The 16,154-nt window shown below is 39.7% G+C and overlaps 1 protein-coding gene and 2 pseudogenes across 8 annotated transcripts in view; 1 reads left to right on the top strand and 2 right to left on the bottom strand.

The window, feature by feature from the left end:
* The window catches only part of ZMYM4 (zinc finger MYM-type containing 4), a 188,087-nt gene that overhangs the window by 107,401 nt on the left and 64,532 nt on the right, over window positions 1–16,154 (bottom strand). The window lies entirely within an intron of this gene.
* LOC132483445 (neuropilin and tolloid-like protein 2) lies at window positions 4,527–14,889 on the bottom strand (annotated as a pseudogene).
* LOC132484826 (U2 spliceosomal RNA) lies at window positions 4,767–4,903 on the top strand (annotated as a pseudogene).

Below are 16,154 nucleotides of genomic sequence, written 5' to 3'. Positions count from 1 at the left end.
ATAATCTCACCAATGGGGTGACAACAAACGTACAAGTAATAAGACTTAGCTTTGTTACAATATAGTGATTTGGCTAAATGTGTTTGGGTGCTTCTTGTCCAGCCTGTATATTTATAAATAAGAAATTAGATACAAACAGTAATTTAGCTTTGAAATTAATGTACTACTCATCGCTCAAGTTTCATGAAAGATTTAATTGGACTTAAAAGCCAAGCTGACTTTGGGACTTCCCTGGTGGCACTGTGGATGAGACTCCGAGCTCCCAACACAGGGAACTAGATCCCACATGCATGCCGCAACTGAGTTCACGTGCCACAAGTGAGGAGTCCACATGCCGCAACTAAGGAGCCCTGGAGCCACAACTGAGGAACCTATTTGCCGCAACTAAGACTTGGTGCAACCAAATAAATAAATAAATAAATAAATTTTTTAAAATCCATAATAAATATTTCGTATGGGCAAGGATTTTCTCAATACTATAAAACCTAAAATTAAAATTTTAAAAATAAATGAATATAGATATTAATTTAAGACAAAAAATTACCGGTTCATTTTTAGTTATCAAAATAGTCTCATAGGTTCTACCCATTCAAACCATATAACTAGGGCTTCCCTGGTGGCGCAGTGTTTGAGAATCCGCCTGCCGATGCAGGGGACACGGGTTCGTGCCCCGGTCTGGTAAGATCCCACATGCCGCGGAGCGGCTGGGCCCGTGAGCCATGGCTGCTGAGCCTGTGCGTCCGGAGCCTCTGCTCCACAATGGGAGAAGCCACAACAGTGAGAGGCCCGCGTACCGCAAAAAAAACCCCAAAAAACCAAAAAAAATATAACTGTTCATATTTAAATTTATAAAATAAATAACTTTAAGAGGTTTTTACTTTCAAATTTCCTTATCCACAAAATATAGATATAGTGATACTTACACTTCCCAGGCTGGATGATTAAATGAAAAGCATTTTAGCATGGTACTTAGCAAATTGTAAATATACAGTAAATGTGAGCAATATGATTACACTAATAAAAGATATCTTCCCTTGTTTTAAAAATTAGGGTTCACTACAACATTTCACTTGTAAAAATGTGTCCACTGCTTAAAACAAAAGGAAAGCACTGGGCAAATGTTTCAGCCCTCTGTATTTCAAAAATTAAGCACTGGAGATAAACTATATTTTTACTTACAAAACAGAACACTCAAGTTCCCTAACCCTGGAGGAATTAAAAATCCCAGTATACTGTGAATTGATAAACACCACCCACAGCCACCTGCAGAAAACAATTTAAACATTTAAAACATCACAGTTAGAGGGAATCCCCTGGTTGCCAGTGGTTAGGACTCTGCGCTTCCACTGCAGGGGGCCCGGGTTCCATCTCTGGTCAGGGAACTAATCCCACATGCCACGTGGCGTGGCCAAAAAAAAAAAAATCACAGTTAGAAATTTATTGGGACTTCCCTGGTGGTCCAGTGGTAAAGAGTCCACCTTCCAATGCAGGGGACAGAGGTTCAATCCCTGGTCGGGGAACTAAGATCCCACATGCCATGGGGCAACTAAGCCCACATGCCACAACTACTGAGCCCACGTGCCTCAACTAGAGAGCCCACATGCTGCAAACTACAGAGCCCACGTGCCACAACTAGAGAGAGAAAACTCACACACCACAACTAGACAGAAGCACACGCACTGCAATGAAGATCCCATGTGCCGCAACTAAGACCCGATGCAGCCAAGAATAAAATAATTTTTTTAAAAAAAGAAACTTATTGGATCCTAAACCAATAATTTTTATTTAAAAACAAGTTAATTTGGGCTACCCTGGTGGCGCAGTGGTTGAGAGTCCACCTGCCGATGCAGGGGACACAGGTTCGTGCCCCGGTCCGGGAAGATCCCACATGCCACGGAACAGCTAGGCCCGTGAGCCATGGCCACTGAGCCTGCGCGTCCGGAGCCTGTGCTCCACAACGGGAGAGGCCACAACAGTGAGAGGCCCGTGTACCGGGGAAAAAAAAAAAAAAAAAGTTAATTTTCTCTTTGATCCTCCATACAACTTCACAAATTCCCTGGACATAATTGCTAGAATGCCTAATACCATAAACACTTTTCTCAAACTGTTTTTAATATTTGTAACAATTTGAGAGTTTATATGATAAACTTATTCAATGAAAACTAAACAACAGACCAATAGCTGTAAAATAGTTCAGGGAGCTGAAGGTGGATTTTTCAATGATTAAGCAGATACTGAAAACTATCAAACGTGCTTCAGCATCTTCTTCTCTAAAACCTACTCTTTTCACCTTTTTTTCATTTTAGTAGGAGCCCCAACACCCTGGAAGTCAAACAAGAACTCTCAAAACTTTTCCTCCATTCTCTTCAACTGATCAGTAGTAAGAACTATCATTTATATTTCTAACACATCTTAGGGTTTTAGATAAACCACTACTCTCCATGATGAGCTAACCTATACAGGAGGTCAGGAAAGACAAAGAAACACTGTTCTGTAATTTAAGGTCTGAAGGATGACTAAGAATTAAAACAGGTGAAAAGATGGGAGAAAAGGTTCAAGAAAAGAACAGCACATGTAAAGTTTCTTAGCAGGAGAAAAAATAGAGAATTCAAAAATCAGAAAGACTAGGTGGATAAGAATTCTGGGAGTAAAGCAGGTCAGCACTGTAAAATAAAGCTGATGACAAATCATGGGCCAAACACTGGACATTCTTCACAGACAGGGTGACCACATATTCCAGTTAGCCAAAAGTATCTCAGCTTAGGCCTATCATCCCCATGTAATTGTTAATGTGCTCCCTTTCACTCTCAAAAGTGTCTCAGTTTGGGACTTCCTTGGCAGTACAGTGGTTAAGACTCCCCGCTTCCAATGCAGGGGGCGCAGGTTTTGATCCCTAGTCAGGGAACAAGGATCCTGCATGCCACAGGGTGCAGCCAAAAAAAAAAAAAGCAAAGAAAAAAAAGTCTCAGTTTGGTCACCCTAAGTATTAGTCATGTTTAGACACTGGACTTTATCCTAAGAAAAAAAACTGAAGGAGATGGCAAGAAGGAAGATGCGTGTTCTGAAAATTACTCTATGGAGTAAGGTTATTTCTTACTCCTACCCAAAGTCCTCATCATACCATTCTCATATTGTTTTCTTTCTACTGGGAATGACTTCTATCTGATAAAATTCCAATGCTACTGCTGGGTTTTTTGGTTTGTTTTTTTTTTCTGCCGTGCCGCGCAGCTTGCAGGATCTTAGTTACCCGCGCAGCTTGCAGGATTAGTTACCCAACCAGGGATTGAATCGGAGCCACTAGCAGTGGAAGCGTGGAGTTGTAACCACTGGACCACCAGGGAATTCTCTCCAATGCTTCTTTAAAATACAGCTCTTCAATAAGGCCTTTTCTGATAACCCATTTAGAATTCTGGACTCCTTCTCTGTAGCACTTGATTCATATTTCATTTACAGTCACTTGTGGCACAGTTAACTTATGTATGTGTCAGTATCACTTTCTAGATAAATCTTTTTTATCGTGGGATACCTACAGGCCCTAGCACATTGTGTTGTATAATCTCTCAATATCTTTTATATAAAGTGAATATCATAACTTTGCATTTCTCAGTACTTGTTATGCAAAACCTTCAAGGGGCTCTAAGGAAAAAAGAGTTCTGTGATCAGGTATTTTTTCCAAATATATTATAGAACTTTTCCACCATTTGGCATGAAGTTTTATTCATCATCCTCAATTTGGTAGGAAAAAGATGTTATCTCATTTAAATTTGCATTTTGCTGTTTTATTTACATATAATTGCTTTCATTTTCATTTTTGAAATTTTGAAGAATCTTTCCATATAGTTATTAACCATTTGTGATTATCATTTCTATCAACTGCCTGATTACAAAATTTTTTAGATTACCTGATGCAATGGTTCACAAACCATAATGATTAGTGGTCAATACTTAGCAAGAACCTTACCTTGTGCCTGGTCTTTTTCAAGCACTTTACATGACAATTCAATTTAACCTCCTCAAAATCTCATCAAGTAAGTACAGTTAACACCTCTACTTTGTAGGTGAAGAAATGGAGGTACTGAGAGTTTAAAAGTACACACACATAGAGCTGTGAAAAAGGCTCCCCAGAAAAAAGCCCAAACCTCTGACCCTCCACAATCTGGCCCTACTTCCTCTACTGCTTCACCTTTTCCTGCCTTCATATACCCATTACATCCCCATCCCCAAAGCAAATGCTCTAGCTAATGACCTACAGCTCACCCAATCGATCACGTAGTTTCATCTCTCTAGACCATTGTGCAGTGTTTAAGCTTCTCCAGTCTTAAAATCAATAGCTAATGCCTACTCAGCCTTCATGCCTAAACTAAAGTTACAACTCTTTAACGATGCCATAATCTCACATAATCCACAAACATCCAACATCCTGAACAAGGTAGAATTCACAACTCTTTCCCAGCTCTACACCTACAGATGCGTCTATGACAGCAACTATAAAAACTTTACTCCCAAGTTGGGGATTCTATAAGAAATCAAGTACTCATCCACATCTCTGAAGCTGTATCATGAAATGTCCCATTGACAGGGGTTATATAAACCTGGAGTTGTAACCCCATTTTGGAGACTATCTAAAAAAGGAACAATAAACACTGTCTACACAAAAGCCTTTAAAGTTATATAAAAAGTAAAAATAATCTAGCTACTTTCAACAGAACCAAAATGAAATCAAGACTCATAAAGAATTAGAGATTCCACATTTCTCAAAGCAGGGAATCACTTCTCGGCCTTTCGGCTAAGATCAAGTGTAGTATCTGTTCTTACCAGTTCAAAGCAGGAAGAAAGTTAAAGTATATTCTAGTCTAGAGAGATCTGTGTCTGGTTCCATACTGCTGTAAGCCTAGCACCTACAACAACAATGCCTAACATACAGAAGATCAATAAATGTTTGCTGAACAAAAGAATTACTTTTACTAGTTAATAAGTATTTAAAACTCATTTTATATTAAAAACTTAAACATCCTAAGTTAACTTTAAAATTTGAAAGTATCTCAAAAATTAAGCAGGAGCATCAAATAGTTTTTATGCTTGCAACAGACCACTCCAAATTAAATGTCCAATCCTCTTCCCTCATCCCCACAACTGTAATGCTAGTCTTTTTTCCCTATTGCTACTCCAATTCAAACATCCTTTACTGAAAGCTTCAAATTTATTCCTATTGATAACCTTTATAATCATTTTATCAACTTGGAAAATATAACAAATTTCTTATGGGAAAAACATACTTTTATACAGGAAGTGCTCACTTTGCACTGTAGTGCAAGACCATAAAAATGACTTTGCAATCTGAAATCAAGCAAAGCAATCTGAATAATTAAAGGGAAAAAATTACATTGTTCTGCTTAAGACTCTTTTACTGTTAGCTAAAATGTATAGAGAAATGAAGAATACTGTGTAATATTTACTATTTTATAATTTAAAACATAAGAAACATTGAGAATCAGTATTTTGTTTCTTTGTAAAAACCTTACCAAGAGGGCTTCCCTGGTGGCGCAGTGGTTAAGAATCCGCCTGCCAGTGGAGGGGACACGGGTTTGAGTCCTGGTCCGGGAAGATCCCACATGCCGCGGAGCGACTAAGCCTGTGCGCCACAACTACTGAGCCTGCGCTCTAGAGCCCGCAAGCCACAACTACTGAGCCCACATGCCACAACTACTGAAGCCCGTGCGCCTAGAGCCCGTGCTCCCACGCACTGCAACAAAGAATAGCCCCCGCATGATGCAACTAGAGAGAACCCACGTGCAGCAACGAAGACCCAACACAGCCAAACATAAATAAATAAAATAAATAAATTTTGAAAAAAAAAAAAAAAACCTTACCAAGGAAGTAAGACAGTGTTTACCTCCTTCTTTTCCTCACATAACTTATGATACAGAATAAGTATCTCTTCCAAGCCTTGGCAAAATGTCATAAATCTTTCCAAGTTTGGTTGGACATGCAACATTTTATCCTTTGCCCTTTCAATCTTGTCATATACTTCCAAGAGTTCCTTTAACGTGATATTTTTGCCAGTCACTTCCTCTGAGACATCTTCATCCTTTCTGTCACAATCACTTTTCTTCATTTATGTTCATAAATTTCCCTTTACTAAGTTCCTCAGACTTTATATCTATATTCCGCACCTTATGACCACTTCATGATCCTATGTCTTCCATCACATAAATTACTGACGAGATTGCCTTCCAAAACAGGCCTATCCCACATTAAATAGTTGATGATTATTTGCTCAACTAATCTTTGGAATCTGGGAGTAAAATTCACAGCAGCATCCCTATCTGCTCTAGCAGCTTTAATCCACGCTGATTCTGAAATGAAACCAGCCTTTACTGGTAATGAAAATTTCTTCAGTCTCCTTGTAATTAGTTTTCCTTCAATGCAGCTTGGCATGAATGCTAGCCAAACTGATTGAGATCTGTTTCTATTACAATTTAAACTATATGATGTTGAAGCAATTTGACCTTATTTTTTATATTCATCTCATGTTTTCAATACAGTTCATACCAAACCTTCATACAGGAAAAGTACTTGTCCTATCTTCACTACCTGCCACTATTCTCAAATCTTCTATAACATCCAATTTTTCAGATCTAGTATTATCACCTTTCATTTCTTTGATGAACTTCCATCTTTGCTGGTCAACTCTCTCCTTTGTCCAGTTTTGTAAAATGTCACATGAATTTATCATTGGAAAACAAGGAGGTAACACATCTGTACACTTTGCTATCTGTACAAAAAATGAATAACAGATGCACAGTGACCAACCTCCAACAGACTTTGGGAGAAGTAATGTGACTGGTCACCAATTATGATGGGCATCTATCTATTGATGTATGTAGTGATCTGTGAACTGAAGAGCGAGCATCAAAGTTTATACACTACACAATTATGTATAGTTAACATACCATGGTAAATGACAGTTGAACTGTGTTGTTAGGTGACCGGTGTTTTTTAACTAAACTATACCAACAGAAATTCGAGCATATTAGAAGCCTGCAAAGTGAAGACTGACTGTACAGAGAAAACAAAATGTAAGTATGTAGTTAGATGTGGAAAATATTTGCTGTCAAATATGTAATAGGTCTCAAGAAAGACTGTTAGCATCAGTAGAGTTTCTAGATGCTACTCTGCTTCTAATTCACTAACAGACCTTAAGCTAGAGACTTAACTCTTCCGTGGCTCAAATTCTTCAACCCATATAAATGAACGAAGTTGGTCTACAATATCCTAAAAATTCTCTCCAGACTCTCAAACTTGATGCTCACAATTCACTTCAAGCTAGGCATAAACTAAAAACTCAAATTGGTGTAACTGAGACTGAAAACTTGATGAAGACACTAAAAGAGTAGACCTCACTCTCTCTCTTTAGGTTCTTTTTTCCCAATTAAATGACTTAAGATATTGACAAGTCTTCCCTTAAAATGGAATCAAATCTGCACTCCTTTCACATTTTTATTCATTCTAAAATTTATGTAAAGTAAAATGTAATAATTATTTCCACTAAAATTACTTTGACATGAACTAAAACTTAAATAGGCTTGATTTCTCCAACAAAACAATACTGAATCACTACCAACTTACTATAAGTATACTTAGTGTTTGTAATTAGTATCCCATGTGCTGTCAGCACACCTTATTAGTAGCGTTTTTTAAGTGCTATGTAAAAAACCAAAGTTACAATTAGAAGCAACTTAAGTGGACTTTCCTGGTGGCGCAGTGGTTAAGAACCCACCTGCCAATGCAGGGGACACAGGTTCGAGCCCTGGTCCGGGAAGAACCCACATGCCATGGAGCAACTAAGCCCATGTGCCACAACTACTGAGCCTGCGCTCTAGAGCCCACAACCCACAACTACTAAGCCCGCATGCCACAACTACTGAAGCCCGCATGCCTAGAGCCTGTGCTCCGCAACAAGAGAAGCCACTGCAATGAGAAGCCCGCGCACCACACCGCAGAGTAGCCTCAAATTGCCGCAACTAGAGAAAGCCCACACGCAGCAACGAAGACCCAACGCAGCCAAAAATTAATTAATTTTTAAAACAAAAGAAACAACTGAAGTAAGCTGGATTTTACAAATTCATAATTCTATGAAATGAAGCAACTGAATTAATTTCAAATTCAGAACTATATTGAACTCAGACAATAGAAATGTATTACTAAAGATTCACAGAATGTATCATTTCACTGCTTAATTAACATGCATATTTTAATGGAAAAAGTATTTGTTCAAATAGCTACAAAAACCTAATAAATAAAATGGACAATATTTATCACCAAATATAGACAGAGTACAGATTCTCAGTCATCGCTGAGAAAAAAACTTCAAATAAAAATCAGACTCAACTGTGAAAAGCTATCATCCTAAAATAACTTCTTTTATGACTTTTTTCACAACAGCTAAGGAGAAAATTAAGCTATCCAGATTTTAAAAGGAAAAAGAAAAGTCATTTTTGAATAGGTGGACAATGTCTCCCTTTCAATCTGAATATGTATTGATAGAATGCTATATTTACCCTGAAACATAAACTAAGGAAGAAGGAAAATATGTGCTCCCATGATTCTTTATAATATGTTTGAAACTGTTTAGCTATATTTTTGTCATCAAATTTTCTACTCCAAAATGATGTATAAATTTGGTTCCTCATTTGGAAGCTCAGGAACATTTATTATAAAATTCATGGGACTTCCCTGGCAGTCCAGTGGTTAAGACTCCAAGTTTCCAATGCAGAGGGCGAGGGTCCAATCCCTGGTCGGGGAACTAAGATCCCACATGTCAGATGGCCAAAACAAAATAAAACAAAACAAATAATATTCACTGTTATTAAGATCCCACAGGCCACACAGTGCGGCCAGAAAAAAATGAAAGCAAAAAAGAAAAAACAAAAACATAATAATAAAATTTGTGATATCCCTCAAGGAAAATATCTTCACTGCTTCCTAACATCTACAACAAATACAAACTTGTAAATTATAAAACTTACAACAAATAAAAGTTTTCTTCAATTATTTAAGGTAAAAATAAAAACCTCGGATCCCTGACATCAATCAAGGTGCAAACTGCCACAACCCAAAAAAGTAAAAATCAATCCGAAGAAATCTCCTAAATCATATATTGACAAAACATTGAAAAGTTAACTGATATCTAGCTTCAAAGTATCTGTGGAATGAAAAAACAAAGGCAAACAAAGATTACTCAGCCTACAAATATCTGCCGCCATCTAAGAAACCTTTGAAAAAGAAAACCCCAGAAGCAGTGGTTCTCTACATGTAGTTCTTAGACCATAAGGGTCCCAGAATACTTTCAGAAGCCCCCCAAAGTCAAAACTATTTTCACAGTAATACTAAGACATTCCTTGTATTTTTACCATGTTCACATTTGCACTAATGGTACAAAATCAATTCTGGGTACAACTACTGACCCCTTAGGCAGTAGCACCAAACTGTACTGGTCGTTGAGTGTATTCATCACTGCCCAATAATGGATGTCATGCATATATATTAGAAAGAAAATATGATTTAAATATTTAAAATTTCTTGGGGCTTCCCTGGTGGCGCAGTGGTTGAGAGTCCGCCTGTTGATGCAGGGGACGTGGGTTCGTGCCCCGGTCCGGGAGGATCCCACATGCCACGAAGCGGCTAGGCTCGTGAGCCATGGCCGCTAAGCCTGTGCGTCCGGAGTCTGTGCTCAGCAATGGGAGAGGCCATGGCAGTGAGAGGCCCTCATACCGCAAAAAAAAAAAAAAACCCCCCCCCAAAAAAATTTTAAATTTCTTAAGAGAGAGTATCTCATAGAATTAACCAGACATGATCAAGCACTTCTATTTAACGAATAACTTAAAAGCAAGCCCAGTCAGTTCAAGTTTAATTATAATTAAAATATTAATTCCTTTAGTGATAACCCACTATTTCTATCACAAAAGACATTTACAAAATCTAAGTTTTCTGTGTTTTTTACAAAGCCACAATTAATGTATGGTAATAAGATTGTGTGTAATTAGACTTTAGTGTAACATTTAATATATTAAACAAGATAATATAGGGAGAGGCCAGAAGGATCAAACTTGTCACTAAAAAAAAATTATTTTTAGTTAAAAAGTGATTTTTAACTAAATTTTCATAGTTTTTAGTTCTCACACCTAATTTACTGTGTCATATTATGTTAATCCCAGATAATCTGACAGACCAGTAAAAAAGAAACCAATAAAAATGTCTAACAAGATTGAAAATTTAGCATTTCTGGATCATTCACCTTATAAAAAAACGAGAGTTGGGACTTCCCTGGTGGTGCAGTGGTTTAGAATCCACCTGCCAATGCAGGGGACACGGGTTCGTCCCTGGTCCGGGAAGATCCCGTATGTCACAGAGCAACTAAGCCCGTGCACCACAACTACTGAGCCTGCACTCTAGAGCTCGCGAGCCACAGCTACTGAGGCCGTGTGCCACAACTACTGAAGCCCGCGCGCCTAGAACCCGTGCTCCACAACAAAAGAAGCCACTGCAATGAGAAGCCCGTGCACTGCAACGAAGAGTAGCCCCCGCTCGCTGCAACTACAGAAAGCCCACGCACAGCAACAAAGAACCAACGCAGCCAAAAATAAATAAATAAAGATTTAAAAAAAAAAAAAAAAAGAGTTGTCTTTTTTTTGTGTGTGTGTGGTATGCGGGCCTTTCACTGTTGTGGCCTCTCTCATTGCGGAGCACAGGCTCTGGATGCGCAGGCTCAGTGGCCATGGCTCACGGGCTCAGCAGCTCCGCGGCATGTGGGATCTTCCCGGACTGGGGCACGAACCCGTGTCCCCTGCATCAGCAGGCAGACTCTCAACCACTGCGCCACCAGGGAAGCCCTATTTGTCATTTTAAATGAACTTTTTGTTAAATGCATACAGGCATACCTTGTTTTATTACGCCTCATTTTATTGCACTTTACACATTGAGTTTTTTACAAATTGAAGATTTGTGGCAATCCTGCATCAAGTAAGCCTATCAGCACCTTTTTTCCAAAAGCTTCTCACTTTCTGTCTCTGAGTCACGTTTTGGTAATTCTCACAATATTTCAATTTTTTCATTATTATTATATTTTTATGGTGATCTGTGATCAGTGACCTTTGATAGTAACACCGTAATCTTTTCAGGGTGTCACGAACTACAGCTATATTAAGACAATGAATTTAACTGATAAGTGTGCGCGTTCTGACTGCTCCACTAACCAGCCATCTCCCCCTCTCTCTCCCTCTCCTCAGGCCTCCCTGTTCCCTGAGACACAACAATATTGAAATTAGGCCAGTTAATAACCCAACAATCGCTTCTAAGTGTTCAAGTAAAAGGAAGAGGGCCTCCCTGGTGGCGCAAGTGGTTGAGAGTCCGCCTGCCGATGCAGGGGATACGGGCTCGTGCCCCGGTCTGGGAGGATCCCATATGCCGCGGAGCGGCTGGGCCCGTGAGCCATGGCCGCTGAGCCTGCGCGTCCGGAGCCTGTGCTCCGCAACGGGAGAGGCCACAACAGTGAGAGGCCCGCGTACGGCAAAAAAAAGAAAAAAAAAAAAAAACTAGAAATGATTAAGCTTAGTGAGGAAGACATGTCAAATGCCGACAGGACAAAAGCTAGGCTTCTTGCACCAAACAGTTGGCCAAGATGTGAATGCAAAGGAGAAATAATTGTAGGAAATAAAAAGTGCTACTCCAGTGAACACATGAATGATACGAATGCAGAAGAGCCTTATTACTGATACAGAGAAAGTTTTAGTGGTCTGGAGAGAAGATCAAAGCAGCCACAACACTCCCTTGAGCCAAAGCCTAATCCAGAGCAAGGCTCTAACTCTATCTTCAGTTCTATGAAGGCTGAGAGAGGTGAGAAAGCCACAGAAAAAAGACTGAAGCTGGCAGAGGTTAGTTCATGGGGTTTAAGGAAAGAAGCCATCTCCATAACATCAAAGTACAAGGTGAAGCAGCAAGTATTGATGTAGAAGCTGCAGAAAGTTATCCAGAAGATCTAAGATAATTAATGAAGGTGGTTACACTAAACAGCAGATTTTCAAGGTAAATGAAACAGCCTTCTACTGAAATAAGATGCTATCTAGGACTTTCATAGAGAAGTCAGTGCCTGGCTTCAAAGTTTCAAAGGACAGGCTGACTCTCGTGTAGGGGCTAATGTAGCTGGTGACTGGAAGTTGAAGCCAAAGCTCACTTACCATTCTGAAAATCCAAGGGCCCTTAAGAATTATGCTAAATCTACTCTGCCTGTGCTCTACAAATACAACAACAAAGCCTAGACGACAGCACATCTGTTGAAAAGATGGTTTACTGAGTATTTTAAGCCCACTGTCGAGATCTACTGCTCAGGAAAAAAAATTCCTTTCAAAATATTACTGCTTACTGACAATGCACCTGGTCACTCAAAGAGCTCCAATGGAGATTAATGTTGTTTCGTGTCTGCTAACACAACATTCATTCTGCAGCCCATGGATCAAGAGGTCACTGTGGCTTTCAAGTCTTATTACTTAAGAAATACATTTCATAAGGCTATAGCTGCAACAGACAGTGATTTCCTCTGCTGGATCTGGGCAAAGCCAACTGGAAGCCTTCTGGCAAGGATTCACCATTCCAGATGTCATTAAGAACATTCACGGTTCATGGAAAGAGGTCAAAATATCAACATTAACAGGAGTTTGGAGGAAGTTGATTTCAACCTTCATGGATGACTTTGAAGGGTTTAAGACTTTGGTGGAAGAAGTAATTGCAGATGTGGTAGAAACAGCAAGAGAAACAGAATTAGAATTGGGCCCTGACAATGTGATTGAATTTCTGCAATCTCATGATGAAATTATAACCAACAAGGAGTTACTCCTTAGGGATGAGCAAAAAAGTGGTTTCTTGAGAAGAAATCTACTCCTGGTGAAGATGCTGTGAAGACTGTTAAAATAACAACAAAGGACTTAGAACATCATATAAATTTAGTTGATAAAGTAGTGACGGGGTTTGAGAGGAATGACTCCAATACTGAAATTTTACTGTGGGTAAAATGCTATCAAACAGCATTACATGCTAGAGAGAAATAGTTTGTGAAAGGAAGGGTCAATCCATGCAGCAAACTTAATTGTTGTCTTATTTTAAGAAATTGCCACAGTTGCCACAGTCTTCAGCAATCACCACCCTATTCAGTCAGCAGCCATCAACATCAAGGCAGGAGGCCCTTCCACCAGAAAGAATATGATTTGCTGAATGCTCAGATAATGGTTAGCATTTTTAAGCAATAAAGTATTTTAAAATTAAGGTATACATATTGTTTTTTTAGATACAATGCTATTGCACACAGTAGACTATAATACAGTATAAATATAACTTTCATATGCACTAGGAAACCGAAAATTCATGTGAGTTGCTTTATTGATATATTCGATTTATTACAGTGATCTGGAACTGAACACACAATATCTCTGAGATATGTCTATGTGTGCTCTCTCTTTCCAAAAGTGAGGAAAAGACAATCTATATAAAATTTCCTGGCTAGAGAAACTGGATGAACTCAATCATTTGTCTGTAAAACTCTTAGCTAATGAAATTCTATAAATGCTGTTTTAGAATTATTTAAAGATTAGCTGCGCCCTTTCTGAAAGGACATACACCTGAAACATACCTCTTTAAACCAAGAATATATAATAACTATATGTATGCATAAATTACATAAGAATTGATATATATAATCTCAATTATAAGCACTTACATAACATTCAAAATTTTAAATAATCATGTATCACTGTGATAAACAAAAAATAAAATTGTAAGCCCAGATAAGTTATACTATATACATAATTAAAATATATACACTTTGAATATAACTTTTTAAAATAAATTTATTTATTTATTTGTTTATTTATTTATTTATGGCTGCGTTGGGTCTTCGTTGCTGTGCATGGGCTTTCTCTAGTTGCAGCGAGTGGGGGCTACTCTTCGTTGCAGTGCGCGGGCTTCTCATTGCGGTAGCTTCTCTGGCTTCTCCTGTGGAGCATGGGCTCTAGGTGTGCGGCCTTCGGTAGTTGTGGCTTGCAGGCTCTAGAATGCAGGCTCGGTAGTTGTGGTGCACGGGCTTAGCTGCTCTGCGGCATGTGGGATCTTCCCAGACCAGGGCTCCAACACATGTCCCCTGCATTGGTAGGCAGATTCTTAACCAGTGCGCCATCACAGAAGTCCCTTGATCCACTTTCCATGTCAACTTAGCTTTTGGAGTAGCTTTAATCGTCCATATGCAATCAACTGCTTGGCCAGGTTTTGTATTTTTCCTCTTGTTCTACCTGACTAGAATGTACTATTCCGTCAGCTTCTGACAGCTCAAACTGGCAATCTCCTAGGTAGGTAAAGTCTGGATCTGGAATAAACGAATATTTTGCTGGAAATCCCAGTCCTTCAAGTTCTTCATCAGAACTGAACTTAATCCACATGAATCTCCCTGGTGATCTAATTAATGGAGGGCTTTTCACACCACAGTAATGATCTACAAGTGGAGAGAAACCAAACGGCCCATCTTGAACTTCCAAGTGATCAAACTGACTTTCAAATGATGGTTCTATATAATAATGTTCATCAAAGGTCAACTCTGTTTTTTGACATGGAGCAGCTTCCAAAATGTAGATACATTCTTTGTTTGGTGGATATGAGTCAGGATAATTTGGTGAAGCAAAATGACTTCCATTGCTGGTTCAAACCCAAATCCCACACTGGGTTGCAGGAATGTGCTTGATTCCAATTTTTGTCCACCTTGGGTCTTTTGGCCACAGCAGCCCCTTCCACTGCAAGTACTGTTATTAACAACACTTTGAGGACCGAGCAGAGCTGCTCCAGGGTCATGTTCCCGAGCTGCCCGGCGCTTCGCGAGGAGCCGAGGCGGCGGCAGTGGAAGCGCGGGGCTCACAGCTCAGAGTGGCAGCAGCCCCACTCTGCCCCCATAGCCCGCCACCAGGTTGCTCCCTGCAGGGTAGGCCTCAGGTCTGGTGCCCACCGTACCCAAGCCTCTCGGCAGGCTCTCGTGCAGCCTCAGCCCCATGGCGGGCGCCACCTCATGCTCCACAGCGCTCCATCCCATCGACCGCCTTAGACCCAGGGAGCGCAGACGCAAGGGACCAGACCTATGCAGGCCAGTCTGCCTGCGGCCATAGCGCAGACCCCGCTGAAGTGGCCTAATATAATTTTTTAGAAACAAAATGGCAATAACTGATAATACAATAAAGGTCTTTACCTTAGCCAACACACACACACACACACACACACACACACACACACACACACACACGCCCTTTACAAATATCCTAACTTCCAGAACTGTCCCTGGGAACAAAATAACAGATAAAAGCTTATTTTTAAAAACATGCAGGACAGACATTTTTGCCACATAATTTTCAACTACGAAAAATTACTAAAAATTCCCTATGCAGGGCTTCCCTGGTGGCGCAGTGGTTGAGAGTCCGCCTGCCAATGCAGGGGATACGGGTTCGTGCCCCGGTCTGGGAAGATCCCACATGCCGCGGAGAGGCTGGGCCCGTGAGCCATGGCCGCTGGGCCTGTGCGTCCGGAGCCTGTGCTCCGCAATGGGGGAGGCCACAACAGTGAGAGGCCCGCGTACAGCAAAAAAAAAAAAAAAAAAAAAAAAAAAAATTCCCTATGCAGGGAAACAATTAAGTTATTTATTAATACATATTATACTATGGAATTCTATGCAGATTTTACAAAGAATAAGGTAGAAAGTTCTGGAGATGGATGGAGATGGTGTTTGCCTAATATTCTGAATATACTTATTGCCACTGAACTTAAAAATGATTAAAATGGCAAATGTTATGTATATTTTAACAACACAGACACACACACACACAAATAAGGTAGATCTGAATATACTACTATGATGGGACACATACACTGAGCGAAAACAGAAAGATTTAAAACCGTGAAACAACTTAAGGACAGAAGAACTAACAGAAAGACCAATGTCTCAATAAGGAAACAGAAGATATGATGAAACAATAGATTAAAGTTTTAAAACTGAAAAATCAGAAAACCACATAAGAACTCACTGAGTGGTTACCAGGGGCTGGGGGGAGGGGCAAGGGGGTAACAGGATA

Source organism: Mesoplodon densirostris, chromosome 2 (assembly GCF_025265405.1).
Source record: "Mesoplodon densirostris isolate mMesDen1 chromosome 2, mMesDen1 primary haplotype, whole genome shotgun sequence".
In the NCBI taxonomy this organism is placed as follows: Eukaryota; Metazoa; Chordata; class Mammalia; order Artiodactyla; family Ziphiidae; genus Mesoplodon; species Mesoplodon densirostris.
Note: the sequence above shows the minus strand (reverse complement) of the source record. Positions and strands in the feature narration are given on the sequence as shown.